At 35.5% G+C, this 13,474-nt stretch overlaps 1 long non-coding RNA gene across 1 annotated transcript; it reads left to right on the top strand.

The window, feature by feature from the left end:
* The first annotated feature begins 6,573 nt into the window (after positions 1–6,573).
* On the top strand, positions 6,574–10,854 carry LOC145627103 (uncharacterized). Its single transcript, XR_014111316.1, has 3 exons — positions 6,574–6,769; positions 6,910–7,161; positions 10,166–10,854. It is a non-coding gene; the product is annotated as an uncharacterized LOC145627103 (long non-coding RNA).
* Positions 10,855–13,474: the final 2,620 nt, after the last annotated feature.

Here is a 13,474-nt window from a genome sequence, read left to right as displayed (position 1 = left end):
TCAATTTTTTTCTTGGGTTTCACTTTGAATATGAACAATTTTGCTATTTTGAATTTTTTTTGAAAAATAGAAAAAGATAGAGGGAAAATGAGTATTTTGGAAATGATTTTTACCCAAACATTAGAAGTAGTACCAGTATTACGAGATTAACAGCAAAGTGAGACCAATTTGAGACCTTTATTGAAATTGTTAGATGAAAACGATGGTGTAAAGGAGAGAGAAAATTGGCAGCAAGAAAGAGAGTGATAGGAAGGGAAAGAGGAGTGAGAAATTACAGGAGAAGAGAGTGATGGATTTGCAGTAGCAAGAAAATAAAAACATGTTAATTTTTTACCTATGTTCTTTTAAATATACTAAATGTTCTTTTGGATGCACCATGCGCATGGTGTACCCATGTGCACCAACCACAAATTAGTTAAAAATAATAATTATTCTTTTGGTTTGGTTCATACCAATATCTTTTATTTTGTCAACACGTTCATTTGGTTTGGGTTCATTTTGGTAGGTAGTTATACTTATGCGCTATCCCTCTCAAGTCATTAGTTTAAGTTAACGACGGAAAATGAAATGTTCATACTCGTAGTTTGAAATTAATCAGCAGGAGCAACAATTATTAATCAATAACAAGTAAATCTTCTACTCACATGAGATCATTTATACTTCTTATATAATATACACATAAATGGATCACCCAGATTAATCACTAATAATATATATCTCCTTGTTAGGTCATGCGTTTAATTCGATCCAAATAATCCAATGACAAGTTTGCTACGTGCGGATTGATATAAGCAATTAAGCATACAGCTTGTACCTACTTATTACTTCGTATTATTATAATATGAAAAAGACAACTTGTATTTAATTATTTAGTACATTAATTCGACTTAAGTCTTCTTAAGTGGCATAGTCAAATTCAAGTGCTCCTTTATTTATTTAATTTTTTTTTACAATGATAAGTTCATAAATAAAGGGCAAATTACAATATGGGAGATCTAAAACAAGAAAATAATTACAACAAAACTCAATTAGCGAAACCAGTAGAGGGAAAACGAAGTGAATGATTACACCCTTGTGCATCATACCAAATACCTCGGAGCTCGGATAACCAAAATGTTTGATTAAAACCTTTTCTTGGAGCAAATTGCCAAACGAACCAAAACCTTGGAGAAGGACGGATAATGCAAGCAAACACTAAAGAAGGGAACCGAAGCTTGCTATAAAACCTATGCAAAATCCCGGTGGAAGTAGTGTAGTGACAATACACCCAAAAGTCGAAAGCACCCTGTTGCAAAAAAAAAAAAAGACCCATCACACGACTCCACTCCTAGGGATTGAAAAGCATAGCCACTTGCTAAGAGTCCGGGAGCTAAACCTCGAGAGTCGAATTTTTTCACGACTCTTCCAAGTGAAACCTTACACCAAAATGCAGGTTTCTTTCCTTCAATTCTACCTATATAGAATGTAAGAAAATGGAGGACTTTGCTTACCCCAAACATTAAAGATGAGAAGCCTCCTTCAAAATTGTAATTTTTAATGATGATTGTGTTTGTCATCACCAACACCAACATTGGGATGATAGTAAATGAATGGAAACCCAAATCATGCCGCAACCAAGAAGCAACAGGACAAGCGAACAAACCTCTCCCCTCAAACTTACCATCTCCCTGCAAATTCCAAATGTAGGGGATATTTTCTGCTTGCGTAAATACCGCTAGCCTTTTTTTTTTTTTTTTGAAGAAGTAAATACCGCTAGCCTCTGGAAAAAGTAGAAACACAGAAGACAACGCCCAAACTATCAAAGATGGAAGCCACATATGCAACATGACAACCTCCCATAACATGATCCCACCCCAAACAAGCAACTAATAGGGCCACCAACAAACTATCAAGGGATTAGTACAAAACTAACCTAAGGTAACACCACATGGTATCACTTTCAAGGCTAGATACATAACTAATTTATAAGTAACACTATTGTAATACTTTGATATTATGTAACACTTGATTGTAACACTTTGATATTAAGTAGCACTTGATTGTAACACTTTTAAAATAGGTAACATTTTGTGGTAAAATTAACATGTGTTAATTTATAGATAAAAAAAATAAATAAACTTTCATTAAAAATAAGTGTGTTAATTAATTCTCATTTTTTTTTTGACAAGTATTAATTCCCAATTTTAACAATTCATTTATGTACTAGGTTTATTATTATTGACACCAAAGAAAAATATAAACGGAAATTTCACCATATACCACTGAGTTTAAGCATAATTCACCGTATACCACCAAAAACTTTCTAATACACCATATACCACTCAGTTACTGTATATTAACACAAAATGTCCTTTTTGCTAACTGCCGTTAGTCTGCCGTTTGGGGGACTTTACTAATTCACCATATACCATTAATTTATAAGTAATTTCACCATATACCATGTAGTTTAAGGTTAATTCACAGTATACCACTTTTTTAAAACTGTAAGTTTTTTTGAAAAAAAATAGCCGTTGCACATTGATAACGGCTACTTTGTCTATATAAAAGCTGGGCGTGAGGGATTCATGTTTCAAGTAACTCTTCTAAACACATTTGCAAAGATGTCCACACACTCGAGATCATCGCCGTCCGGTTTTGATTCTTCGTTTGTAAGAGTGCCTAACAAAGCGTGTTCTTGTGGTAGGAAGTTTGCAATACGGAATTCTGAATCGGCAAAAAATCCGCAACGGTTGTACTATAAGTGTGATGTGTGTGACACATTTAGATGGTGCAAGGGCAATGTCGAGCAAAATGTCCAATCGGGTTATGAAAATCAAAGTAGGGGAGGGATAGACACCCAATACTATGGAGATGAGAGCTTGTTGAAGCAAGAGTTGAAGGACCTCAAGCGAAGAGTAGTAAGGCAACAAAAGATAGTTGATCTAGCAATAAAAATAGGAGTACTTATGTTTTTGGTTATTGTATTTGTAGCCTTGAAATGATTGTTGTGTTATGAGTACTCTATTGTCCTTTGTAACTGAGTTGAATGACTCAACAAAGTTTAATGTATTATGATCACAACAAACAACTCTGTCAAGCTTGTGCGTACTCCACTGCTCTTCAATATTTGTCAGGTACTCAAATGCTGCTGCATCATACTTCTTTATCTTTGACATTGCTTTGTCATACACATACTCATTATAGGCATTGGCTGCAATCCAAAATAGCTTATGGAACTCTGTCCCACTCCATCCAGCAGTCTTGCAATTTGAGTACAGATGCTGACAACAGACTCTCCTTGTTGCCCTTGGGAACACTTCAAAAAGGGCTGGTTCAACACCCTTCAGGGAATATTAAACACTTGGTTAGTGGTCATTCACATAAGAGAAGCAAAGTTGAATTATAAAAAAAAGCAAGACACTAACCCTCATCCTGTCACTTATAAAAGTCCAGTCTTCCTTCTGGCAACCATTCTGGGCAAATAAGTGTCTTAGGTTTCTGAAGAAATAAGACCAGCTGTTTATGCTCTCTGTATCCACCAATCCATAAACTATTACAAAAATTTCATTGTTACCATCAATGCCTACTGCAGTGAGCATAATTCCTTTGTAATACCCACTTAGATGTGCACCATCTATCCCTATAATGGGTCTGCAACCACTCAAGAACCCTTTCACCTGAGCTGCAAAAGAGAAGAAACATGCCTTGAATTTGGTACCATTAACCCCATTGTCAGTCCATGTGATCAGAGCATATGAGCCAGGATTTGTGGCTTTAATCATCTCTGCATGTTTTGGTAAAATTGCATAAGACTCTGCAAAACCACCATGAATTTGCTCCCTGGCTAAACACTTCACTTTATAAAACAATCTGAGCTTCACTTGGATCCTAAACCTTTCCAGGCACATTCTTTGTTATGACAACTGGAGTCTCTGGGTTTGCCTCTAAGTCTTGCCTCAACTGTCTACAGAGCCATGCTGAAGAGACCATGGGGTTCTCTTCCAGCCTCCCACAAGTTCTATGTTCACCTTCTAGCTTCTTAATAGCCCAGCTCACCTTATCAACAAGAACTGCTGCATGAATCCTCCAATTGCAGTCACTGATCAGACACCTAGCTGTATATCTGTAATTGTCAGCATAGTCAACTGACACTACAAAGCCTTCTTGTATGCAAAAATCTCTGAATACCTCATGAAATTGTGTTTTGTTTTCAAAGATTAACCAAGGTTCTAGCTGAATTGACCCAAATGGTAAGTTAGCCCAAACCTTGCCATTTCTGTACATCTTGTCCAGAGCATGAGATCCATCTAGGTAATCTTCAAATGTCTTCTCTGGTATGTTATCAGCTAGGTCATCCTCTTCCACAATGTAGTCATCATCAAGGTTCAAGTCCATCTCCATATCACCCTCATCTTCAGAAAATTCATAGTCATCATCATCACTATCATCAGATGGCCATGGATCAGACTCACTGTCAGTTTCTTGAACAGGGATAGGTTTTTTGCTCCTAGTATTGATTTCCCTCCCTCCTCTTTTGTTTTTCCTAACCTCAACACCATACTTCTTTGCTGTGCTTCTAGGCACCCTCCATTCAGCTGGTTTAACCCTTGTTTGTTCTTTAGGCTTTCCTGCAGAACTAGAAGCACCCCTAGTTTGGGTTGGTTGCCTTGATGCAGCTGTATTTGGTTGAGGTGGTGGTGGTGGGGGTGGTGGTGGTGGGGGTGGTGTAGGTTGCCTGGGTGAGGGTGGGGGTGGTGGTGTAGGTTGCCTGGGTGGGGGTGGTGTAGGTTGCCTGGGTGGTGATTTATGCATGTGTGAATTATTTAGGGAAGCATGGTGTGTTGGTGTTGTTGGTGGAGAAGGGTGCTCTTGAGAAACATTTGGTGGTGGAGATGGAGGCTGAGTTGGTTGAGTAGATTGTGAAGGTTGGGTTTTTTTCTTCCTTGGAGTTACTTTTTTCCTTCTAGGATTTTTTTTGGGTGGTGATGGTGTCTTACTTTTTTCATTTGAGGGTTGACATGGTTCATTTTGTGAAGGTTGAGGCTGAGAATATCCTGGAAATGACTCATCAGCTGCTGTAGTGTGGAATACCCTCACATATTCAAGCACATCATCTTCTGCATTCACAACAGGGACCTCTACAGCAATAGTATATGGTCCTTGAGCGTTAAGCTCCTCCTCAACTTCTTCAGCCTCTGCATTTCTCCTTCTCTCTTCCTCCTTCTGCCTAATTTGGTCAGCCCTATTCTTCAAAGTTCTAGCCCAACTAGCTTCTGCAGACTGAAAGACAACAGATGGGTTTTGTGTCTCTTCTATGAACACTTCAATTTCATCCTTCCCTTCATTCCACTCCCACATTTTCAACATTGCCCCATCATCCACTAACTCTAGCTTACGATTAGTTCTAGGTTTACTCACAAACAAAGTGAAGTACTTAGGGAGGAAAACATTCTGCTTCACTGAATCCTCAAACATATACTCAAATAACTCCATCAAATTCGTCTTATCAGTATCATCTACCCTAACATCAAAACTACCACCTGGCGAACGAACTAACAGCCAAAGTGCACTCATCCTATTCATGAATAATACACAACAAAAATTAACAACACACACCAAACAATTTGCATAAAACACATCATACTTAACAACACACTCCAAAAAAATCGAATGCAACACATCATTCGCACATAATAACATAACAACCACACTCACATAATCAATGTCGAACAAACCCTAACCCTAACTCAATTTCGCAAAAAACAGCAAAATCAGGCCTCGAAAAACAAATTGAAAAGCATAATTTTACCTTCAGAAAGCTTGATCGAGCCCAGGTGCGAATTACGACCGAAATTCAGTCAAGAACAGCTTCCTCTCTCTCAAACTTCACCAAGTTCGTTCTTTTTCCAATCACAAGCCCCAAATTGAAAACCTACTGGCAACGTCGACCTTGGATCGATGAAAGTTTGAAGCTTTTTGATTGATTTTGGGGTTCGATTTTAATGGAGAAGAACAGAGAGACGCTTCAATGGAAAGGGGAAATGGGGGGTCAATTTTTTCAAACTAGAAAAATTATGTTTGGGGGAGTCAACCCTATCAATGGCGCCAGTTAGATGTATAAGGACATAATGGTAAAGTCCCCCAAACGGCAGACTAACGGCAGTTAGCAAAAAGGGCATTTTGTGTTAATATACAGTAACTGAGTGGTATATGGTGTATTAGAAAGTTTTTGGTGGTATACGGTGAATTATGCTTAAACTCAGTGGTATATGATGAAATTTCCGTTTATATTTTTCTTTGGTGTCAATAATAATAAACCTAGTACATAAATGAATTGTTAAAATTGGGAATTAATACTTGTCAAAAAAAAAAAATGAGAATTAATTAACACACTTATTTTTAATGAAAGTTTATTTATTTATTTTATCTATAAATTAACACATGTTAATTTTACCACAAAATGTTACCTATTTTAAAAGTGTTACAATTAAGTGCTACTTAATATCAAAGTGTTACAATCAAGTGTTACATAGTATCAAAGTATTACAATAGTGTTACTTATAAATTAGTTATGTATCTAGCCTTGAAAGTAAAATTTAGAGCAAAAAATTTCACAACAGCTAAAGAAAAAAAAAAACTAAACGTATTCATGAATTTCCTCCTTCCAGGGCCATTGAAAATCTTTGACCTAAGTTCGTTTATCATCTTGCGCACGGCCACAAGTTTATACCAGTTCGTTCTTCAGTTGAAAATTCAGTTCATTGGTGTTGGATTGAAGATTCCATATTGGGTATTATCGAATTTGTGCTTTTAATTTCAGGCCTGCGCTGATTTCTTTTAATTAATTTGTTTATTTATTCATTAATTTTCAAAAACCTATGAAAATCAATCGTTTAATTCTTCTTCCTTGAAAATTCTCGCCATTTTCAGAGGAGAGAGAAAGCTCGGAAACACCCGATAATGGCGGCTTACAGAATAGAAGACGACTACGATTACTTGTTCAAAGTAGTATTCATTGGCGATTTTATCGTCGGAAAATCCAAACTTCTTTCTCGTTTCACCTGAAATGAGTTTAACCTTGAATCCAAATCAACCATTGGTGTTAAATTCGCTACTCGTAGCATTCCCGTTGATCAAAAGATTGTAAAAAGCGCAGATTTAGGATACTGCTGGTCAGGAAAGGTACTTTAGTTTTCTGATTTTGCATGCATTTTGAATAATTTTGTTGTGTTTTTTTTTTTTTTTTTTGTAATTGATCTTTGAATTGTTTTTTTTAGCCTAATTTTGTGTTTATTTTGTGCATTTTTTGACTTGTTCTATGATTTTATGGTCTCTGGTCAATGGTGTTGATAAATTTTGCATTTCTTTTGAATTAGGTTTCTTTAATTTGACTTAATTTTGATAAGTGGATAATAGTTGCATCGTAATTGATTAGCCATTTCTTGTTTATTTTTTATTTTTATTGTTTTTTCTTTTTTTTTTGTTTGATTCTGTAATTGAAATTTGGGACCTGACCATGGATTTTGAGATTTTAAGCATGAGTATATAATTTGAATTTGCTTATTTCAAAGAAGTGGAATGCTCGAATACACAAATTGGTGGAGAGGCATTGATCGTCGATCTTGGGGATCAATCTTAGATACACTTTGCTTCTGTTTGATTGTCTGAATGGATGGCTGAAAAGGATGAGAGGATTGAGGGGGTTAAGAAGAGGGGTTTTGTTGCTAGGTTTTGACTTGTTGATGTGTATATTTCAATATTCATCCTACTAAAACTAATGGTATAAATTAGTATGAACTATTGGACATAACTTAATTAGCAGACTATTTATTGATCCCTTGCCTTTAAGACAATCATGTACGAAGTGCTGTGAGTATGATCAGGTATGCCGCATTGTGACAATTAGGTAATCCATTAAGATGCAAACAGGTCAGAACACTCTAGTAAATTTCAAAGAACTAACCTTACTCCTATAATGCATTTGGTGTAGCTTAGACTTTTTCCAATTTTAGAGACCCGCGCCAAAACTCTACTCACCCATCCCAGTTTAAGCACTGATGTAGTGATATATTAACTTGTAGGTTGAAGTATACCTTGAAAATTGCAAGCAAAAAACCTCTATCTATTCAGAGCCTTATATTATCTCATGCACATGTTTGATCACATCACTCTATAGTAGAATCTGCTTAAATTATCTGACACCAAAACCCATCCAGAAAAGAACTTTCTGCAAGACTTATGCTTCTACGGCTAGGACTACATCTTCATCAGTTGCGTCAAGCAGAACTGTTTCTTCTGCTGGTTCGGTGACATCTCCCTCTACGGCCTCCTCTGTTTAATGTAGTAGTTTTTCTCTAAGCGTTGTTTCAAACTTGTCTCTTTCTCTCACATTTTCAATGAGAAACTTTCTAACTGCATCTTTCCCACGGAAATTAATGTAGTTGAATAGCACCCTGCTTATTTATTGGCTTGTGCTTGACACCCAAACTTATGAGCTCTAATCCCGACATATGCCCTTACCATACTCGATTTCAAATTTAGCAGTTCTAAAAGGAGGTGCATGCTCGTTCTTTAGGACATTCACAAGGACCTGACTCCCGACAATATGCAAAACGAAACAGTACATATAGTTAAACCATAGCTAGATATTAATTAGCAACTACTCTGCATATGCTGCTTAGAGTTTTTTTAATTTGGTGAATCTTGATCATGGATTAACTATAATATATATGGTTTTCATTTGTAGTAAATTTCTTTGTCGATACAAATACAATAATGGTATTACTATTTACTAATGGGTCTAAATCGTGAATTTTGTGCATAGTTATTTCAATTTTATAATATAATATTTTGATGGGTTGTGACGTATTAGATTTTTTGTGCCTCATGTATGCTTTTCCCTTAATTTTAAGAAATTTTGCTATCTAGATTAATTTGAATCAATACATCTTTCTTATACGAATTATATGGAGATCAGGACATGTGAATGTTTTAAGTTTAGGACTTGCACGTAGTTTGTCTGATATGGATATTTCATTTTAGTGGGTATCACGCACTCAGTCTTTTTGTTTTGAATCCTTTTGATGAAGAGGAACTGTGGGCTAGGTGGATTTAAGTGGGTAAATTGGTAGGTTTCCAGTTCAACCCCACCTAAGTGAGTAAGTGAGTTTTACACTTCCAAGGTGCAATTGTTCTCATTCATTGTCTAAAGCTGGTTTTGGTTGAAATAGAATCTAGAAATGTTATGAGTACGATATTTATTTAAATACAAATTAAGATAAGATTAGCCAAATAGAATCTTTGCATTGCACGTGTATGATCCAAAGCCTGTTTTTCATGCTATTAGCTGATAGATTTGAGTATAATCTGATCAGACTATTGCTGATCAGACTTGAGTATAAGCTGATCAGACATTATGTATATGAATATTTGCATTGCATTGCATTGCTTTTTTGCTCTTTATGTGCTCAGGTATCTGAATTTGCAGATAAGAGAGGTGCTCAGGTATTTGAATTTTTAGTCAGTCTTTTTCTACTCAGGTATTAGCTGATCAGACAGAGTGGTGCTCAGGTCTTGTTGACACTAGTTGCCTTCCTCTATATTGATTGTGATTTTGATTTTGCTGCTATGTGTATTCTGAGATTGACACATGTATATCAGCTTGTTTTCATTTAAAATAGACCTATGTATACTGACATTGACCCATAAAATATACGTCTCATAACAAAGTATAGTCCGTAAGGTGCAACATTAGTGATTTGAAGAAGAAAATACAAATAACAAATGTTTATTATCAAGCCAAAAAGAGTAAAATAACCTCAAGTCCATACCAGTTCTCGAACCTGTCCTCATTGTTTCTTCTGTCATTAACCTATCAATAAAAAAATGGCAGTAAGCTATCAGATACTCAGATTACTCTGCTCTGCATTTGAGTAAAAGAAGCTCATTTACTTCACTGCATAACTCTGATTCCGACGAGCATTTGGCAGAGACAGTAGCTAAAAAACTGATTCTGCTATAGATTGTGACGATGATATAGCCTAATACTGCTCAGATTCAAAGCCTGTTTTTCATGCATGAAAGGTAGTTAATCTGTTTGCTGCTAGGGGTCTGATACTTCAATTATTTTCCAAATATGTTTGTCACCAATAATGTTCATCAACCCTGTCTTGTGCGTTCTTTGTAGGAAGCAAGGTCGAGATGGCAGATTTTGAGAAACACAGACAAGCAAGGACAGAAGAAAATAGAATAAGAATGAAGAATTAGGGGGTTACATCCATGGCTTATTATGAAGTGTATACTAACGAGTATACACTTACCTTGGTGAAGAGGGTGAAGCGGTGAATTGATAACGTAGCGAATGTCTCTTGTTACTGCCATTTTGCTGCTGCTGTCACTTACTGTTACTGTTGTTGCGCTGTTGCTACTGATGTTTTACTGCTGCTACTGTTGTTCTACTGCTGCTACTGCAACTGCTATTTTTTGCTGCTGTTACCGCTGTTTTTTTTTGCTGCTGTTACCGCTGTTTTTTGCTGCTACTGTTGGCGGTTGCTGACTCTTGCTACTGCTGTTTACTGCCACTACTGTCTGCTACTGTTGTTTGCTAGTTGCTGCTACATACTATTGTCTGCTGGTAGCTTCTGTTGCTGCCGTTCTGCAATCTGCTGTTTTTACTACAAGCGCGCTGACTAATTTTTTAAATTTTGAAGTTTTTCTTATTTTCTCACTTTTTTTAGGTAGAGATCGAAGTTGATTTTCTTTTTGTTTGAATTATTATCTTGTTTAGCCAAACATTAAAATTGGTGTTTATGGTTTTTTTTTTTTGAAAGAATTATGAAATTATTTCAATCCAAATTTTATCTATCATATATGTCGATTTCTCATTCATAATTGTTAATATTAATTTTATATTTTTAAAAAAATATAATAATAATAATGCTACCTATTAATTAATAAAGTGTTACATCAGTTAGCAAAAAGTGATACATAATGTTGAATAAATTGGTAGTATATGTCAAAAGATGATTGAAAAAAGTTACCTAATAATTAACAAAGTGATAGATAATGTTGGATAAAGTGATACTATATGATTGAAAAATGTTACTAAAGATAAGTAAGTGTTACATAAGAAATGAAAAGTAACACTTTCAAAATGATACTAATAAAGTAAAAAGTGTAATATAAGAGGGTTTATAGTATCACTATTGAAAGTGTTACTATATGTTACTCAAAGTGTTACATAAGACCTTAGGGAATATAGGCGGAAGTATCACCCAATAAAGTGTCACTGATTGTCTATAATAACACGTTTAACACATTATGTAACACTTTGGGTGTTACTTGAAATTAGTCTTGTACTAGTGATTGTTTAACCTTACAACCCCTAAAACAAACCAACTAGGCTCCAAGAACAACAACACTTCATAACCCTTCATAACTAGAACTACTATATGCATCTCTATCTCATGAACTAACTCAAGTCCAAGCAGAGAAAGAGGCTTATTAAAAAAACAGAAACCCAAGCAACAAATAAAACAGCTTACACAAGAACAACATAACAAAAAAAACTAAACCAAAACTAAAAGCAACAACTAAAAGAAAACCAGCACAAACTAGCGAGAGAACTGAGGAAAGGCATCGAAACTTGAAAAACCTCACTCGCAGAAATCCAACCCAACACCGAGAACAATCATCAATGGCTACTCAAAGAATCCCTCATTGACTCTAACCGTGGATACGTGAGGAAACCCTGACCTTAACTTCACCTTTGCCGCCGAGAATTAATTAACGAAATTCCTTTTGACGGTGGCGTTAAGACTAGCCTTTGGTTCTTGATTTGTTGAAGCAAGTTGCAAAACACTTGACGATGAACTCAAATAAGCGGAACCGCCAAAGACAAAACCCTCATTTTTGAAATTTCGATCTACTTGGGTTTTGTTTGTATGTATGGTCTCTAACACATAATTTTGGCCAAAATTTTAAATTATTGATTATGTATAAGTGAAAATTATTAAAACTTAAAAGTTTGTTTATATTTAAGGTTTTCGGAAAAGCAAGTAAGTCTCACATTTTATTATTTTTTTTCTCGTACATGAATCATAGTATAACCAAAAATATTACATTACCACATGAAAAATAAATGAGTAGAAACTACACTTCACCACCATTAAAAATTGGTTTCAAATTAATCCCTTTTGTTGGTAAAATAACTGTTGAAATCAATAACAAATAAAAGATTAAAACTTTCCTGGATTGAAGATCTCAAACTCATAGTCGCATTGCGGAACAAAATCCACTGCCTTAGAAGCGAAATACGCCACCACCGGTACTAGTTTTCTAGTGACAGACGCCCCCAAGTTTAACGCAACTCTTCTTCGTAATTCGTGCTCCCGAACCCGAAGAGTGGAATTGCTCAAGAACTGTTCAGATCTCAAAGGGCGGGTTTGTGTTTAGGTTTTATTTTCCCCTTGGAAAAAGAACGTACGTGAAAAGTAGTAGTAGTATATTCATAAGGTCTCCAAAAGAAACCTAATAAATATAAACTTCCTCTTTGCTACAGCTGTACACGGTCGTGTAGGTGAAGGTACACGACCGTGTAGTAAAAAAAAGTCTGCAGAAGTGCATAGTCGTGTAGGAAAGAACGTACGACTGTGTATTCGGGTTTATATGCAAGAGATATCACACGATTTTGTGTAAATCTTGAAATCATAGTTTCATAAGTGAATAAGAATAACCATCGGCTATTTTTATCATCGATAAAACCAATTTTGCAACTAACGCGTGAAAAAATAAACATAAGTCGCAAGAACAATTTCATGCTATTATCAAAATTCAAAATTTCATTTATAATTTTAATGCATAATTGTTGTTCTAGACAGTTCAATTTACATTAAAATTAACTAATATATGTGAGCAAAAAAAAAAAAAAAGAGAAATAAAGTTTAAGCACAACTTCAAACTTAAATAAACACATGTATGCTAGTACATGCTCATATAGGATCAATACTTTACCACTTCACATGAAATTTGTTGCAATAAACTAAACATGTCACAACAAAACAAACAAATTCATGAAAAGAAGTCGAATCAAAAACCCCAACTTCTAGTTAGGATTCTTCATTTGGCTTTCTCCATTTTATTAACCAAGTTCAAAGACTGGTAAAATAAAAGGAGCAGGATTTACTTTCCTTAGCTTTAAACGACAACTAAAAATGGAAAGAGATCAAAATTAGAGAAAGAGGAAAAGAAGAGAGTGAGTTGTTGATCGCGCTTCTCTAATTCTCTTACTAATTAAAATGTTGCGTAACTCATCAAGTTGCGCGTGGCATCCCAACGCAACCCAATTTCTTGCGCGCACTTGGCCAGCACGACTTACTGAGTTGCGCGCGTACACTAGTCACTTAAAAGACCACTACCAGATTTCGATCCGTTTTGAACTTTTTTCCCAACGGTTTTGCACATTGTTAAACTTAATAACACGCAAGTTATTGAAATC

The sequence above is a fragment of the Chenopodium album genome, chromosome 4 (genome assembly GCF_948465745.1).
Source record: "Chenopodium album chromosome 4, dcCheAlbu1.1, whole genome shotgun sequence".
Lineage (NCBI taxonomy): Eukaryota > Viridiplantae > Streptophyta > Magnoliopsida > Caryophyllales > Amaranthaceae > Chenopodium > Chenopodium album.
The sequence above is the reverse complement of the archived record's forward strand: the minus strand, read 5'-3'. Positions and strand labels throughout refer to the sequence as shown.